Raw genomic sequence first — 18,389 nt, forward strand, 5'->3', positions numbered from 1 at the left:
TCTCAACGCTGTTCTTTTTCTGGGATACACTGAGGTGACGCTTCTTCTAGCTTAGACTTTGCAATGAGTTTGTGTCACGGAGTTCTCTCTAGAGCTCACTCGGTGACAGCGGGAACAAACCCAGGGAGAGAAGGAACAAAGAACCTCCCCTCTCTAACAGCGCGGTGCGGGGGCAATAAAGAACTGGGGGGGGGGTTGGCACTCACCTCTCATCGGGGTACCATCCCGTTCTCTGCAAGCCACGATGTTGTGGGAAGCTGTGGAGGAACTGCTCAAATGCATTCTCTCTAAGAGAGGGGAGCAGGTATCTCCTAAATGCATATCCGAGCTGGTAAAATGGGCTCATATGAATGGACATCTTCAGGAGGTGGCACTGATGTTCACTGTAGCCGAATGGCGAGAAATAGTCGACCATATGTAGGACTTTGTTATCTCCAAAAATAAGGAATACAAAATAAATACACTGAAGAATATGCAAGCCGAGCGGCAGATTGCTGCTGCTGTGGTACAAGCTCTATCCGGACCTAGTGCTCAGTCAAGGTCAGAGCTTGACTCCCTGTTACCAGGAGGTTCGTACTCTGTTTGCTCATCAGCCTCACAAGTCAGGGCTGCCGCAGAAGCCCCGAATAATCCCCCGTCCTCGACCTCTTCAACGTCTCTGGCAGATCCGGTTTTGGCTGGTGAGGAAGGTGCGGTGGGGGGGGGCTGAGGGGTGTGCAGAGCAGCAAGAAGCTCCTGAGAGTGAAAGCGACTCGGATAATGGTGGGAATGAGAAAGCGTTGGAGGAACATAATAAAACATTAACTGAGGAGCTGCAGGACTTAGAACTGCGTACGAAGGAGGCATCAGTCTCTTCGAGCGTTTCACCGATGTCTTTACAGCCCCTGTCTATGCGATTCCCCCCCACACGTAGCGATCCTCCACCTTTGCGTTGGTCTGGAGTCATTAGAGACATGATATTGGAGGGACCGTGTCAAGCTGTGTTTCAGCTCGCTTGCCCGCTGATAGACGATCAGCAGGGAGCTGCTCGGTGGGAAGTGCATCATTGGAAATTGTTACAGCAGGCTGGTAAGACTGTGACTGACTATGGGAAACGATCTGAAGCTTCTAAGCAAATCATTCAATGGATTTTCACTGAGGATACTCATATGACACTAGACACTTCTAATCTTGTGCGGTTGTTACTAACACCACCAGAATACGTTGTTGGTCTCATCTCAAGGCAGAAAATAGCATCCAGCCTTTCTAGTAACTGTGTTTGTGTGTTTCTTTCCTAGTGGAATTGCTTTGTAACTTGCGGTGTTATAAATAATATTAGTAATGGTTTGACATAGTGTGTGATTTTCAGTGTTACCAATGCAGTCTCAAGAATTAGAATTTTAGGCATTATCCATAGATCAAATGTGTGTTAAAGAAAGGATTTGATGTAATCAGTGCTGTAATCTATGGGAATAGCTCTTTTAGTATGTTAGTACTGCTCACTCATGATGTTATTAGCCTATTAATTAGCTTTTCTTAATTTGCAAAGACAAAACCTGGAAAGGAATCCCAGGCAAAGGGATGACCCTGTATTGTAGAATGGATACGTCTCTTACACCCAACTAACTGGGATTTTAAAAATATGACCATGCATCACTTGAGACAAAAGTGCATACTAATAGAACTAAATTTGATAGTTTATTCTGTTTTCCAGGCAGCTGTTCCACTTGGGCTCTGTATCACGCACTGGCCATGCGGATATGGTGTACAACTGGAAGAAATCCTTCAGACCCTGAATGCAGGAGAGAATCTGTGATGGGTGAGAGAGGAAAGGTGCACTTTGAAGCAGGGAAGGCCCTGCTGGCACCGCCTGTCACAACCACCACCAACACGGTTTGCTGTTTCTCAAGGGTCAATAAGTAATAATGCCCCTAGTGATACTCCAGCACATTTGTCCTCTAAAACTGGTTCTATCTGACATGCAACTTCATAAAGTTCAATTATCAATTATTAGCTCAAAGGCATGGTTACGAGCATCCTAAAAGCATTTGTTGCACAATAGTTAGTGGCCATTAAAAATCAATATATCAGAGTATATGAAAGTTGAAGACTTTTCCTAACTAGTGACATGTGAACACAATGGGACCCTCATGGATTTATTTCCAGGTTGCAGAAACTTAGGATGCAGAGCAAACGAGTTTGTTCTTTTTAGTAGGTTTAACAGTAATGTTGTTATGCTGTGTTTGACTTGTCTCTTTTTTCACTTCTAGAGGATTGTCAATCGAGGCCTTGATTGAGTTATAATGGTTATGTTATTAATATAAGTAGTGTTGTTATTCTATAGGCAGTAGCTTGCTAATTAATAAAAAAGGGGGGGTCGCCGCGCTCCGACCCCGCAGAGCTCCACTCCATGCGGTACTTTGAAATAGGGATGACGGAATCCGGCCCCGAGCAGCCCTGGTTCTTTGAAGTGGGGTACGTGGATGGCGAAATCTTCGTGCACTACAACAGCTCCGGTCGGAGGTACGTGCCCCGCACGGGGACAAGTACCAGTGCTGCGTGGAGCACGCCAGCCTGCCCCAGCCCAGCCTCTACTCATGAGGTGAGTGAGGGGATGTGGGGCTGGGGGGCTCTGGGCTGCCCCTTCCCCTGCTGACAGCCCTGCCTTCCCCCAGAGCAGTCACAGTCCAGCCTGGTGCCCAACGTGGTGGGGGTGGTTGTCGCCGTTGTGGCCATTGCCATCATGGCTGGCGTTGGATTCATCATCTACAGACGCCATGCAGGTAAAAGTGGAGGGGTGTAGGAGGACAGTGGGGGCTGTGGGGGGATTTGAGGCTCCCTCAGGAGCCCTCAGCCTGGCTGTGATGTGAACCTGTGCTGATGCATCTCTCTGTCTGCAGGGAAGAAGGAGAAAGGCTACAACACGGCGCCCAGTGAGTGATGAGGGCAGCGCTGTCCCCCACCTCTGCCCAGTGCCAGGGCAGCATTGAGGTCCCCGATTTCTCCCAGGGTTCCCCTTCCTGGTGCTCAAAGCTGCTCCATGCCCCACAGCAAGAACAGGGCTGGGGGTCATGGCTGTGAGAGTCCTTCCTTGTTTTCTGGCTCCAAGCTTGCTTCCTGAGGTGTTTCTTGTGAGAAGACTCTCAATGATTTATTGAAGTGGCAAGTAATGGGTGCTACCGTGTGACAATCAATATCACTTTTTGGGTATTTGAATATTTGAAAGCACCTTCCTTCAGAGCTGTTTGCCTCCAGAAGAGTGCTCAGGACTGTTTATGAGCGGAAGATCTGGCCCGGGACTGAATAGCTCCAGCTTGGTGTGGGAAATCTGGGTAATGAAGCCATCGTGCCCTGTGAAAAACAGGATGCGGATGGGTATCCCTGCTCCCTCTTATCTGCTGGCAAGCCTCAGAAGATGGGAACAAAGGAATTTCTGCTAAGATCCCAGAGCCAGAAGCTTCCATTCCAAGGAGTGCTGACTCAACTAGTTTGGATTCGAGCTGTCACTCCAAAGTGAGCTGACTTGACCACTTTGGACATATAAATAAGTTGGTGCTACCATTGGAAATTGTCATCGTGGTCACCATTAACAGAACAACGCCTGACGACCCACCACGACTGAAGACCAATGACTGAACTACAAACCTCGATGGATCCATGGTGGTGAATATCTCCCTCTTGCTTCCTACAGAGACTCCTTGCTTCTATTTCATATTTTTACTGCATTCCCTTCCCCATCACCCTACACCATAATAGCGTCCGTCCTCCCCTTCCCCATCTCCCTGATAAAGTCTTGTAATAAACTGGTCGGACCAATGTTTGAACCATTGTTTCTTAATCCCGCACCAGGTATATGTATATCAAAGAACCTTGCCTCCCTCCTACAAACTGGGCTGAGACAATGGCTCTTCTTACCTTACAGGCCAGGAAGGTGGAACCAGCAACTCGAGCACAGCTGCGGTGTGGGGCTGGGGGTTGGAAAGGGTCCCTGTGCTCCTTGTGCTCCTTGTGGTGCTGCACCAGGGCTGGGCCGGGACTCTGCAGGGAGCTGAGGGTTGGGATGTGAACGTGGCCCTATGGGACACCATCTCTTCTTCTTCACACAGGAAGTAACCAAACCGTCTGAGTGCTGTGCTTCAGCCTGCAAGGGGCCAACTGGCCACACGAGCATTTGGGGTCGGTGATGAACACAGCCCCATCCCCTCTACCTCTCACATCTCCCTCTGCTTCCTACGCTGTTATGCTTTTCCTGTGCTGCTTCTTGTGAAATAAAGTGTTGGGCTGTTCTGTGCTCAGCCTGCCTGCATTCTGCTCTGTGCCGTGCTCAGGGTTGGGGTGGATGAGGGGACCTCTCCTCATCCCTCCTCCCCCCACCCCACACTCTTTGCCCATTGCTCCATTTAACACTGCTGCTCTCCTCCTCCCCTTTGCACTCCCTGTGCTATCTGCAACGCTTTGGCATGAAGACGTGACTGGAAAGTTCATCCAGTATTGGGCTGAGCTGTGCTTCCCCCCCATAACCCACAGTGCTGCCACAGCCACATTCTGAGGGCAGACACCCAGCTTCCATAACCAACCATGCACTGAGGCTGAGCTGCCCACATCCCACATCCCAACCTGCTCCTCTACAAAACATCTCCACTTTATTCCATACAAATCCCAGAGCATCCCACTCTTCCCATCCTGCAGCGGGGAGCGGAGACAGCCACAGCTCCCCATGTCCCATCGCATCCCACTCCAGCTGCACTGTGGTCCTCAGTGCTGCAGCAGCCGGCTGTAGGATCCACAGCGGGTCCTCAGTTCGGTGGGTGTCCCCATCTCAGCCATGGTGTAATGCTCCAGCACCACAACATGGTCTGCCTTCTCCAGCATCCGGGGTTGATGGCTGATGAGCAGCATTGACTGGTCCCCCCTGTTGGGCATTGGGTAGGTTTGTGGCGTGGCATTAAGCTGGTACATTCGGTGTTACACACTGTGTGTGAGTCCCGTCTGATCCCATGTGCGGAGGCACGGTACTTTCACACAGCAGCCTTGATTTGTCGCCGGATCGGGAGGCGACAGCCTTCATGTCAGAAATGTGGACAAATGCTTCTGTTGTCTGAACCGTCTCTTGGCCCTCAGCACAATGATGCGCTGCCTTTCCAACCCTTCACAGCACTGCTAGGTGCCAAGTGCTGTGCTTTAAGTCTGTTGTACGATGAGTGGCAGCAGAGACTTTCCAAGTGAAATGCTTCATGCTGTAGATAAACAACAACAACAAATACAGCTGGGTTAATGTGGTCGTCTTCCTGTGGCATATTAGTTGAACCAAAAAAGAAAATCCCCATCCCTTCTTGCTGGTGCTCTTGGCCACCCCCAGGATGTGCTGAAAAGCTCTTCCAGGTCCTTTCCTTTGAGCCTTTGCTGCAGAGGGTCCCCACAGATTCCATTCCAAGATCTCCCTAAGCCTCCCTGTTTCCTACAGCTGTAGGCACTGATCCTAAACAGCTGGGCTCTGTTTCCAGCCTGTGGGACCCCAGGAGTTCCTCACACCATCTTCTGCAAAGCCAGAGCTGCCCACAGTCCCCCACAGCCACTCTTCCCACTACATACGTCAGGGTGCGGATGCAGCGCGCTGAGTCCCGGATGTTTCACACTTTGATGTACAACGTGGACACGGTGAACACCAACCCCGTGTGGCTGCAGTACTTGATGGAAACGACATTATTTGGGTGACCCTTGAGGGAAGCAATTTCCTGACCCGTCACCAAGTTCCACATCTTACAGCTCCGGTCTGTAGGAAGAAGAATGTGACTGAGAGAGTTGGGCTGGGGAGTTCCTCCGTGGCGTGGAGGCACCGACTCCTTCCCAAGTGCTGCCTCCCACCACCCACAGCTCCACTCCATGGCAATGGAGCCAGCCTGCTCCAGCACCTGGACATCAGAAGGCAGGGACAGGGGAGCAGCCCAGAAGGAGCCATCCCTGCCATGCACCCCAATTCCCCACGCCAGCCCGGGGAGATCTATGAGAATAGCACATAAAAAGCCAACAGCCCCCACACCTGTTCTGTCCAACATATACCTTTTTAGGCAGTGAAAAGCAGTTCATCGGTGGCATCCAGGCAGAGCACAGGCTTGGTGTGTCCTTCTGCCACAGAGACGCACTGCAGTGGGGCTGTCCTGGAATTCTGCTGCCACCCACTGGATTAATGATGCCCCCTGCATGCGAAAGAAAGAAGGTGGGGTAGGTATGTGGAAAGGCACAGCACTGTAAGGTCCTACAGGCATGGGAAAGGACGAGCTGCCTCACCCCCAAGCATCTTCCACTTCCTGGTAGGGCAATGGGCCCCTCCATCTGAACTCAGGCATATCTGAGCAATCATCTTCATGGAAAACCTTGGCATCTCCCCACTAGCAGCCCCTGCCTAACGGCTCTGCCCAGGTGACACAGACTGTGAGACGTGATGCTCACGGCCTCTGCTCTGAGCCAGGAAACTCAGCTCATTGGACCCCAGCTCAGTTGAGGACAAACTGCAATTTCTCCATCCTGAAGCTCTGCCAGGAACGTTTCATTAGACCTATTTCATGGCAGTTCCTTCAAGCTGCCAGCCAGCCTGTGGTTGGCAACGTTTGGAAACGGAGCTGTACTCCTTTTAAAACCAACAGGATGACAGAGGGCAGCACTGGCATTTGCACCCAGCACCCTGTGCCCAATGCTGGCTCAGAGGATCCACCCTCACCAAACCTTCTTCCAAGGGATGCCCTGCAGGCACCTCATCCCTCCGGCCACAGCATCTGCCAATCACTTCCACATCAGAGTGTTCAGAACACTGAGGTCCAGCAGCCCCACTGCTGCAGTCCTGAGCTTTGTGGACACCAGCAGCTCTTTCCTGCTGGCATTCCAAGCGCTGCCTGGGGCTCTGAGCTGTGCTAAATCTTTTCCTATGAGTAGGCAAAACAAGGCAGGAGGCTGGAGAAGGGCAGGCCCAGGGCTGCATGAGGTCTGCATTAGTCAGGAGGGTGAAGGTAAGCTCATTAATTCGGGTTTCGAAGTCACACGAGTGCGACCTCCTTCTCAATTAGCAGCTGTGCTCACACATTCAGCAGCTCTCCTCTGACCCCTAGTGTTGCTACTGGTCTCGAAGTGACACGGAGACCAAAGGGAAATCCCGGCTCCCCAGGGTGAGATGCGATCAGAGCAAACAGCTCAAGGTGACAAAGCACACACGCGCCTGGAGCCGTGTATCCAGTGGTTGCTGAGAGCAGAGCACCCATCAGCACCAGAGGTGCTCCTAAAGGGCAATGAGAAGGTTGTCCTTGCACTGGGACAATCTCAGGAGCACATTCAGCCCGAGGCTGAGCTCTGCACAGCAGTGACTTGGCTTCTGGGGCAGAGAGCTCTGCTCACACAGGACCCAGCACTGCAGAGATACAGCCAAGAGTGGGGAACGCCTGCACGTGTTTCCCTGGAAGATGCTTGCAAGAAAAACACACTGACAGTGCACAGTGTTGCTCACCCCAGCATTACAGTCCTGCTGGAGAGCCAGGGATGGGACAGGACATGCTGACAAGAGATGGCACAGAGTGTGTGATGAGGACCTCAATCTGCTTATTAAGCGGATGATGCGGAGAGGTCTGGCGGATGAAGCTTCTCACTGTGTGAGTCGGTCAGCATTAGAGAAAGCCAGCAAGGAGCTCTGTGAGCTTGTGCGGGGGACAAAGAGGCGCAGAAGCTGCTACCCGCCCTTGGTGCTCTTAGAAAGTTAACTGAATTGGCCAAGGAGGAGCGGGAGTTATGGCTAACCTGTTTCCTGCAGGGGTGAACCCCAGAGGTTTGAGACCAAATGAGGTTTGGCAGATGAATGTCACAGACTTCCCAGAGTTTGGGTGTTTCCGTCACTTGCATGTCACAACTGACACATGCAGTGGTTTTCTCTGGGCTGTGGCACAATCTGGACAGACCGCCATGCATTACATAAAAGCGTTGTGCATGGCCATCGCTGTCATGGGTGCACCTCATGAGTTAAAGACTGACAATGGCCCAGGACATAGAAGTGCATGTTTTGGACGCTGGTGCACAGCTTGGGGCATTAAGCATATCTTCAGCATTCCCGGCAGCAGCACCTGCCAGGCTATTATGGAGTGTGCACATCAGACCTTGAAGGGGCGTCTTTGTGCGCTTAAAGAGGGGGGAGGGCTGGAGGGGCCTGAACTGTGCCCACACGCTCTCCTCCTGCGTGAGAGAATTGGATGGGAGACCATCAGCTGACCGAATGGACACCAATAGGTCAGGTCCTGATCAGACCTGACGCAGGGCCATGGCTCCCAGACCCTATGCCACTCCTCATCATGGGCAAGAGACACGTCTGTGTCAGGACCCCAAGTGGGCCCTGCTGGCTGCCGGCACGTTGGGTTAAGCTGGCACCAAACGACGAGCCATCCTGCGCACCGTGAGGATCTGAACATCTCAGCACCGGTTTTGGTCAATGTCTCCTTGGTTAATGTCTCCAGTGCAGCCAGTGATTTGACGTCAGCACTGGGCAGCGGCTGCTGGTAACGGCACATGAGACTGCGTTGCTCCCAATGTGCCTGAAGGTCCGAACTGGGAATCCAGCCTTCATGCCGGACTGATAGTTCGTGAGCGGGGGAGACCTTGTTCCTGGATAATCCCCCAGTGGTGGACATTCAGAACGATTCTGCACAGCCAATATGTTTTTGTCTTCTTATCTGGTTATGGAGTGTGACATTATAATGCACACTGGACTGAACTGGAATGCCACGAAGATTCTGTACAACAGTGTTACATTGAACTTGGAAAAGTTGTAACTCCATTGTGTACTGTGCTGTTATCTTGAACTTGAATGCACTGTTCTCTACAAGTTGACTAAGTGTTGCCATACAGCATTTCACAATTGTTGGGCAGATTGCTGTTGTGTGCTTTCAGGATTGCAGGAACTACAGCTGCATCTCTTTGGTATGTTATTATGACAGTTTCATTGTTTTTCGCATATGTTTAATGATTGATTCATTTGCGGAATAGCCTTAAATGTGCGAATCACCTTTGGAGTAACAGGGAGTACGTGGGGGAACCTTTACAGGGGCTGGAGATGATAAAGAGGGGGGAGATGTTGGGTATTGGGCAGGTGGTGCCTGCGTGCACCAGGGCTGGAGTCAGGGAGGTCACGGGTATCTGATAGGGGCGGTCACCTGCACCATTAAATAGGGTTTGTGGCATGGCATTAAACTGGTACTTTCAGCGTTACACACTGTGTGTTCTGGTTAGCATTTGGGCTGCTGTGCTAACAGATGTGTCTGGGCTTATCTTGTTTTAAAATGGAAGGGCTCGTAAGGAGCAGAGGGATGTGAGGTATTTCTAGTCCGCTTCATGCTCCCGATTCCAGAACACTTCCAATTGTGAGGAGAACAGAAGTGCTGAGCTGTGTGCGTGTTCCACGGAGCAGAGTCCAGTGACAGTTGGTGCCCGGTGTCTGTGCTGAGCAGCATTGAGGTCTTTAGGAACGTAGGAATCTGCCAATCTGTTGTGAAGGTACTAAAGGTAAAAAGGCAGCATTTCTATCAGTATTGGAGGAGGGAAGGAAACTTTGTCCTTAACTGCTGTTTTTGTTCCCATTGTCATGCAGTCAATCCAGCAACTAACTTGAGAACCCGACTTCTCCTCTCTTTAGTTTAGATTTGGGGAAATTCCCTGCCACCCAAAAAATATTTCCTGGAGAATTCACTAGTGTTTGTGTGAGTAAATGGTTCCAGCCTTTCCTTACTGACTGTCGGAAATGCTTAGCACAGGAAAGTGTGGCACTTTAATGAAAGAGTTCCGAATCACTTGAATTTGATCTTCTGTCTGTCCTGGTTGTAGGTTTTACTGCATTTGATACCTTAAAAAAAAACCAACAAAACAAACCTAAAATACCAAAATATTTGATTTTTACATCAGAAAAGAAAAAAAAAAACACCAACCCAAACCCTTGTTGTGGCTGAGCAGAACGTGCTACAGCTCCATGCAGTGCTGAGTTACAGTATTCAGGCATATGTGTGTGGATTTGTGTATTGATACGCACTGGCATGCTTTTGCTGTACAGGTAACAAAGACAGGGGAAGGTTTTAGTGTTTTCTTCATAGGTGAAGAAACCTTGAAGACCAGAAATTCCAACTTACAGAATTTGACATTGGCAAAGTGAGGAGGAAAATTCTTCCTACCCCGTTGTTCTTAATTGACAGATTCAGTGTTGGTTCAGCCTACAGGAGAAGTGAACTGCAAGGCTTGGAAGATCGCTGTCTTTGCTGAGGTTGTCCAGGTGGGTGAGCTTGAAGACCTGCAGCGGTCAGACAAATGTGTTGGGGTTACTCACTGCTGTCACTCGTGGTGTTGAAGGAGGGGCTCCATTGGAGGGCTTGCAGCCGTGCAGCCCAGGGGCTCCGTGCTGAGTCAGGGTGATGTTACTAGAGTTTGACCAGTGTTGAGGAGGGCAATGTTTTGAAACAACTGCTCCTGAGAGACTGATTGAATGAAGAGAACAAAGCTGGGAAGATGGGTGGGCATTCCTCATTCTTTTCTGCTTGTCGGTGTTTTGCTTAGGGTTCCTTTTCAAAAGAAGATTTCACTGATCAAGACAGTAGAAGACTTTCAGTCCAAGGAAGTACGAGCCAGCTCTTTGAGAGAGCACAGGAAGAGCTGCACAGAGATCCTCGAGACCAGAACTGCTTCTGTGCACTCGTCGAGCATGTCGAAGAAAGGAGACGATTGCTATTTCTACTTCTATTCCACTTGTAAAAAGGTCTGCTTGGATTTTTTCCTTCATTTCTCCTTCTTTCAGTTCTGAAGTCAAGAGGATGGGGTGGAATACTTAGAAGTATTACTGATCTTCAGCAAACTTCATAACTAATTGCATTGTGCAAAAGAGCAACTAGCTAAAAATGAGCTCAAAGCACGGCCAGTTCTCAGGTTGCACTAGTTCATTTTCCTCTCTTGGTTTCCATTGGGTTACAGGGAGACAACTGTCCCTTCAGGCACTGTGAAGCTGCTTTGGGCAATGAAACCACCTGCAGGCTGTGGAAGGAGGGCCGCTGCTTCAGGAATGACTGCAGGTTCAGGCACATGGAGATCAGTGTGAGTGTTGGCTCCTCAGAGGTTATCACCAAACCCACTTCTCATTTCTTTAGGTGGGCTGATGTGCTTTTGCAGATTAGGTTCATTTGCTTTGAAATGATGATGGTTCCTATTGTTAAGAGGGGGCTGGGAGGAAGCAGAGGGAAGAGAGCTCAATGGCATTGGTATATCATAGCAGAATATTAATATAGTAGATACCAACAGTGTTCTCTCAACAGTTGCTAAAGAACCACATCATTCAGACAAGCATTCTGCAAGGTGTGTTAGTTTAACCCCTTCTAAACTGGTGTCCTCACCCACAGAATGCTAGAAAAGCTCATTGAGCCTGGTGCTCCCAGCCTGCGCACGCTTCAGAGTGGTGTTTGAGTGCTGCTTTGTGGCAGTCTGCTCACTGGCACCATCTGGAGCTCAGTCTCCCTTTGCAGATCTTATGTCCACATTACCATCAGCTTTTCTTCCTTTCCGTCTGCAGAAATTTCGCAGCATGATTTCCTGCTACTGGGAGAACCAGCCAGGAGGCTGCCAGAAATCCAACTGTGCCTTCCATCACACCAAGGGACGTTATCTCAATGGGGTTTTCTTTCCACCAAGCCAAAGTGAGTTTGTCTTTTTTAGGTATGAAAGATTAACTCTATTACTCACAGGTGGGTATAGTGTCATAAAGAACGCCAGATAACGTTCACTTGTGAGCTGATAGATAGGTTCAGAGCTGAACTTTGTGCGCTTCTGATACTCAGTTTTTTCTTGCATGCTCAGCTTCTCTCTGCTCCTGTGGCCTTTGCCTTGCTAGTTGTGTTACTGCAATTAAGCTTTTTCTGGGTGTCAGGGAGATGAATGTTGTGTAGGGGGGGATTTCTTTGTTCACAGAGAAGCCATTTGGATGGGCAACTGGAGACTCAGCATTTATCTGTGTGGGTTTTCATCCTTGCCTGCCATCTTTGTGCAGTGGTTGTAAGGTTAGGATCAAAGTTTTAAATTGATCCTTTTCTTCCTTTAGCTACGCTGCCAAGTCCACCAGAGTCTGCAGGTGACGATCCGAATGCAGCTCAGATAACAGTGCAGCAGAGCAAGCTTTCCTTGCAGTCCGATCCCTCTCCACAGTTGATGGAAGTGATGCAAATGGAAAACAAAGAGAGTGTCCCAAGCGCTAAACATCCTCCCATTTTAATCAAAGCTGCAGATGATGACAAATGTGATGATGGTGAGTGTGGTTGCTTTTCCCGGTTCTTTACTAGTTACTCTATTCACTTAGGCTGCTTCTATGGGTTTACCAGGTAAGTATAGCTGTTAAAATAAGGAACCTGTCTGTAATCACTTCCATTTGTACTTAAGAATATAAACTGTGGGCTGCCAATTAACTCCAAAGCAATTTGTTGTAAAAACACAACAGAACATAGGGTTGCTGAATAGACTCAGCTATTTCCATGATCTTGTTCCTACCTCGTATCTTCATGTGCCTTTCAGATTAGGTAGGTAAACTCCTTTGTTTACTTCATTAGAGCAAGATGAGGCCACAGCATGGAGTTTAAGTGCCTGTATGTGCATCTTTTCAACCACTGGTTAAAGCCACATTGTTGATAGAGGAATCATGTGGATGGGTTAAAGTAAGGGATAAAGCCTACTTTTAATATCAAGAAGGATGAAAGGAGGGTATCAGACAGACGTCAGGTCCATGGTGCTCTTAGCTGTGGGGAGAGCTGACAGGGTTTGTTCTGCATGCTTCTGAGCAGGAGGCAGTTTGCAGAGCTGTGGTCCTCAGCGTGTGCCTCTGTCCTTCAGTCTCATTCACTGCTCTGTGTTCCCAGATGACAGTCTGAATGCTGGAATAAAAACACTTGAAGAAATCAAACTGAAGAAACAAAAGGATAAAACCAAACAACAAAGTGGTGAGTTCATATGCCCTACTTTGTTATCCTTCTGATAATACTCAGATAGCTGGCACTGTGTTGGGGAATAGAGCCGTTCACAGAAGTGAACCTTTATCTTGCACTGCTGGTTTTGGAGTAGCAGTTGCTGGTGGCTGGGTGCTCCATGAGAGATAGACTTTTTTGTGGTTAACTGTTCTAAAATCTTTCTCCAAAGGAATTATCTTAGGAATGTTGTTGTTTTCTCTCTGTAGCTGTTGTCAGTGGCCTTCCGCTGAAACGCAGCCTGGCAGAAAGGCTGGAGAAGAAGATCAAGATTGACAGAGCACCAAGGAGAGGTAAATGGTTGTCTGTGTTTGCTGCACAGATTCTCTAGGCTTTCTGCTTATTCTTTAATGGGTGCGTTGTTGTTGGGAACACGCATATTCTGTAATATTATGTCAAATCTGGAAACCTAAGCTCTCGCTGGACTCTCTTTAAATCATTATGCTTCTCCTTTCTTGATGATGGCAGAGAAGGGTGCCAAGCCAGCAGGGGAGATCCATGTCAAAACTCTGGAAGAGATCCGTATTGAGAGAGCGAATCAGCGAGGAGAAACCCCAGCTGCCCCCCAGGCAGAAGGGTGCTGTAAGGTGGAGGATCCCAGCTCCGGGGTGAGGCCTTCTCCTGCAGTTCGCATCAAAACCTTGGAAGCCCTGGCTGAACGGAAACACAAACAACTGGAGGAAGAGAAGCAAAAAGTAGAAGAGCTTCTTACTGAGAAGAGAGCTAAGGGTAAATGGAAGAAGAAGAGAATTTTCCCTCCACCTGAGCCTGATAAAGTGAAACTGGAAGAGCCACCGCGTAAAATCAAGCCATTGGAAGAAATGCATATTAAAAGCTTAGAAGAAATCAAGCAGGAGAAAGCCCTGCGGATGCAGCAGATCGCAAAGCCAGCAGGTAACGAGGTGCTTCACTGTCTGCTCTGCTGAAGTGCTTCCCCTGTCAAGCAAATGGAGTTTGCTTAGAATTGCCTGGGCTGTTTCTTACAACATGCAAAGGCAGGAAGTGCCAGGATGTCCATCCATGTGTTTTTCCATCGAATCCATGGTGTCTGCCTGCTTCATTCTGGAAAATTAATTTGCTGTGAGGTTTTGTAGTTCAGTTTCTCCTGTACTTTCTTTCTGCCATGTTTTTGGTGTGGCATGTTCTGTGTGTTGATGCCAAGGTTGCCTTCATCTTTGGCTTGTATTGCTTAGTTTGATATGTAAATGTATTTGAAAAGCATGGATTGATTCCTCAGCATGGGGGCCAAGCTCTGTCAGAAAGGTCAGGGGGGTGAGTTATTCATTGGGGAGGTGAGAGAGGCTTTGTGAAGAGACAGCATGTGAAGGAGGGAAGAGCTTGGATACTGTATGGACTGCGTGATGCCGCCTCTGTCTGTGCTTTGTTATTGAATGTGAGGAAATAAGCACATGGAGGAAACACTGGCACTCAGGTTTCTTTCTATGCTTGCTGTTGACCAAGTGATTTTCTTTTTCTTTGTTTCAAAGCACCTGGAAGAGAAGAGGAAAAGACTGTGGAATGGAACAGGGCTGCTCCCAAAGCTGTCTCTGCACCCGCAGAGGTGAGTCCCTTCTGAAGATGGACACATTGACACAATTTCTTCACATGTTCTTGTGTCTCACTGCTCACCATGTGCCACCATCATGAGTGCATTCCTACCTTCCTGCCTTTGGTGAAGAGCTGCAGCCATGTTTCACAATCCTGATACTTTCAATGGCTTTCCCAGTCAGCTTTGCACTCCTCAAACTCAGAATTGATCTGATTATATCTGGCAGAGAGGCAGTAACCAGTTTTTGAAACATCTCTAATCTGATTTCCTTCATATGCTCCCCCTGGTGTTTGTTCTTATTTTGCACTTACTTTATTTCTTTTTAGCCCTCGGATCAGAGTACACCAAATTCTAGAGCTCAAGCAAAGAGCCTTGAGGGGATAATAAAGGAGAAGCTACAGCTGAGACAACCGGAGAAGCTGAAGAAGGAAGTGGCTGCTGTGCCGGCTGCTGCTGAAGAAACAGTCAAAGGTAAAAGTGCAGAGCTTAGCAGTCCTGAATCCACCCTTCATGTTCAGCTTTTCAGCTTGCAAAGGCCTAAGTGAAATCTCAGCACGGTGGGCAACAGCATTGCCAGGGAAACCATCAGCCCAACCTCAGGAGCAGAGAACTATGAATGAGTGTTGAGTGTGAGGTGGTCCTCGGAAGTAAAGGGACCTGAGTGCTCATGGTGGGTGCGTGCCTTTGCTTAGTGCTAGAAAGGGAAATGCTTATTTTCTTAGTTCACTTGTGTTCCTTCCAGCCAGACTTCAGCTTGAGAACGAGGGACAGACAGTGGCACTGAGCTGCAGACTTACCTGTGTGATAAACCCCTGGATGTATTTTGTGGGTCTGTTGTGGCTTGCACAGCGTCTGGTTGCACACTCTTGTCTGTAGCTCCTGCTTTTTCCTTTCTCTAGAGGGACCATGTATTGCTTTCTCCTGCTGTATGGCTGTTTCCCTTGTCTGGGTTATAATATGGTGTAGCTGTGCAGTTTCTTTGTTCCTTTGGTGGGACTGTTGGTATGCAGCACTTACTGTGGAAGATACTGCTGAGATTTGTGGAAAGAGCAATGTAATTTTGCTGGCCAGATGTATTTAACTGTGGAGAAGAGCTGTGGGAATGACAGGACAACCTGGACTCCTCTCAAGGCACAATTGTACCAGCTCTCTCTTCTTCCTGTAGCCAAGGGCAAGGTGTGTGTGAAGCCCTCGGATGGGAAAGCCAGCACCCCCACGAAGCGAGCAAGGAAGCGGAAGGCTGCTGAGATCTCTCCTTCTGCTGTGGCAGCTGTGAATCCTCGGAGAAGCACTGAAGAAGAGGAGCCTCCAGCTAAAAAGGCTAAAATAGCAGCTTTGGTAAGGAGGGGAGGAAGTGTCAGTGCTGTCCTGGTCAGGCTGATACAGAGATACAACTGCTGCAGAAAGTGTGGAGAACTGAAATGTTCTGCAGGTTTCCTTTCAAAGCAATCGCTGTGTGCTGGATGCTGGATGAATGGCAGTGTGCGCACAATGCTCTACAGCCCTGTGATTCCTTTGTGGTGTGAAGGAATTTGTCCATTATTGCTGCATTGTTAAAAAGACCTGAGGTGCTCTGAAGCCTTCATATGGTTGTTAACGTCCTTCAAGAGCCCCTTAGCCCGCGTGTTGGGTTAAGGCTCAGCAGTGCTGAAGGAGAAGCGCTGCAGAGGATGGATCTCCTGAGCAATCATTGACTTTGTCTTCCTTCTTTCCAGACTGCTGCTCCAGCCCTGCCGGAGGTCAGCCTGCTCACCAAGGCTGTAGAAGATGACACTGAAAAGTTCATCTCGGAACTCTTAGAGGAAATGGAAGGAGAAATTGACTTGGAGCTGGAGAAGGATGTGGATGAACTCCATCGTGAACTTTCTGAGATGATTGACAGTATATCTGAGTAGTCTTATAGCATATATATATATATAAATAAATATTTTAAAAGGCTTCACAATGAGTCTTATATCACAGCTGAACTGGTAAAAGATTGGCAGACTGCATTCCACTGTCCTGAGTTTTCCTGCTGGTCAGAGTTGAGGCCCTGTGCATCCATTCCCTGATCCTGGTTGGCTCCTTTCAGCAGCAAGAGGACAAAGCAGTTCTGTGACAGCCCAGAAGGACGTCCATCTGTGTGCTGCAGTGCCTGGCAATTGATTTCCTGATTCAGTGACGCTCCGAAGGCTTCAACCTCAAGCTCCTTCCTTCCTCCTCCCTTGGCCATGCTCAGCATTGGGTGCAGCTGGAAGCTTCTTCAGTGCTCCCAGTTCTTGGGTAGTCCCTATGTCTAGCTTGGAGTTCTGCCAGCTCTTGAGTTTTGTTGGTGTATGCTTTTGTTTTTGACTTGAATACTTTAAGGCAACTTAATGACAATGTGGGGGTGGGAGGGAGCAGAATTATTCTGGTGTTTTGGACCAAATGTGCCACCAATGATGGGGGCTGCCCCCTGCCTTCCACTTATCAGCAGTGATGCAGCAGCAGTGTGAGAAGCGGGAGCTGCACGCCGCAGCTGCGTTATTCCCCCCTTTCCCTATTTCTGGACTTCCAGTGCTGTTTGCTGGCAGAGCGCGATGCTGTGCTGATGATTTCTAGAAGCCAACACGTGTGCGCTTCGCTTGTCTCAGTTCAGTGTGCAGCCATCCCAGCCCTGCTGTGGGCACAGTGCAGCCCTGGCCCTGCTGGAGGACGCCGTGGTGACTCTGTGCTTCAGCAGGGTATTGAGTGGTTTTCTGCTGCCTCTGGGTGGGACTGTGCCCATGTCGTGTCTGCCATTGTTACTGTAAATATTTTATCTTTTCCTTTTGTATTTGCCTTCTATTTAAGATATTGTATGAACGTAGTCAGGCTCCTCTGTTTGTGCCAGCGGCTCTCAGCTGTGTTTTTAAATAAACCTGGCACAGGACAGCAGTGCTGTACGTCTGCCTGCAGCTCTTGGAGGGAGCAGGAGGGGAGCCAGGAGTGCTGCTCCAACAACATCCTGGTGCTGCTGCCACCAGGGTTACTGCTGTGCTGCTGTTATGAGCTCCATGGAAGAGATGAGCTCCAGCACTGCCTCCTCTCACTTATTTGGCTCTAAAGCCTTCAGTTGCTATTGGCCGTGGCACATTCCATGCAGTGTGAATCTCTCTAACAGACATAACTGTATCAGTGGAATTGTGGGGGCTGGGAGGGAGGACACAGTGCTGCTGAGAGCAGGGCCAGGCAGCCCAGCATGCTCAGCACCACAGCCAGGTGAGGCTGGCAGTTCAGTTACAGTCTTTGCACTCCCTGTGCTATCTGCACCGCTTTGGCATGAAGACATGACTGGAAAGTTCATCCAGTATTGGGCTGAGCTGTGCTTCCCCCCCATAACCCACAGTGCTGCCACAGTCACATTCTGAGGGCAGACACCCAGCTTCCATAACCAACCATGCACTGAGGCTGAGCTGCCCACCCCCCACATCCCAACCTGCTCCTCTACAAAACATCTCCACTTTATTCCATACAAATCCCAGAGCATCCCACTCTTCCCATCCTGCAGCAGGGAGCGGAGACAGCCACAGCTCCCCATGTCCCATCGCATCCCACTCCAGCTGCCCTGTGGTCCTCAGTGCTGCAGCAGCCGGCTGTAGGGTCCACCGCGGGTCCTCAGTTCGGTGGGTGTCCCCATCTCAGCCATGGTGTCATGCTCCAGCACCACAACACGGTCTGCCTTCTCCAGCATCCAGGGTTGATGGCTCATGAGCAGCATTGACTGGTCCCCTCTGTTGGGCATTGGGTAGGTTTGTGGCGTGGCATTAAGCTGGTACATTCGGTGTTACACGCTGTGTGTGAGTCCCGTCTGATCCCATGTGCGGAGGCACGGTACTTTCACACAGCAG

General features: G+C 49.4%; 1 pseudogene across 1 annotated transcript; it reads left to right on the forward strand.

Annotated features, from left to right (window-relative positions):
- Nucleotides 1-10,265: 10,265 nt before the first annotated feature.
- LOC146757119 (zinc finger CCCH domain-containing protein 11A-like) lies at nucleotides 10,266-17,436 on the forward strand (annotated as a pseudogene). The gene is made up of 11 exons (XR_014936949.1): nucleotides 10,266-10,750; nucleotides 10,963-11,082; nucleotides 11,555-11,678; nucleotides 12,080-12,356; nucleotides 13,040-13,106; nucleotides 13,201-13,285; nucleotides 13,461-13,919; nucleotides 14,480-14,553; nucleotides 14,868-15,012; nucleotides 15,707-15,870; nucleotides 16,257-17,436. The product of XR_014936949.1 is annotated as a zinc finger CCCH domain-containing protein 11A-like (transcript).
- Nucleotides 17,437-18,389: the final 953 nt, after the last annotated feature.

This window comes from Coturnix japonica, chromosome 24 (genome assembly GCF_054131305.1).
Source record: "Coturnix japonica strain WE chromosome 24, WE-NBRP24, whole genome shotgun sequence".
NCBI lineage: Eukaryota > Metazoa > Chordata > Aves > Galliformes > Phasianidae > Coturnix > Coturnix japonica.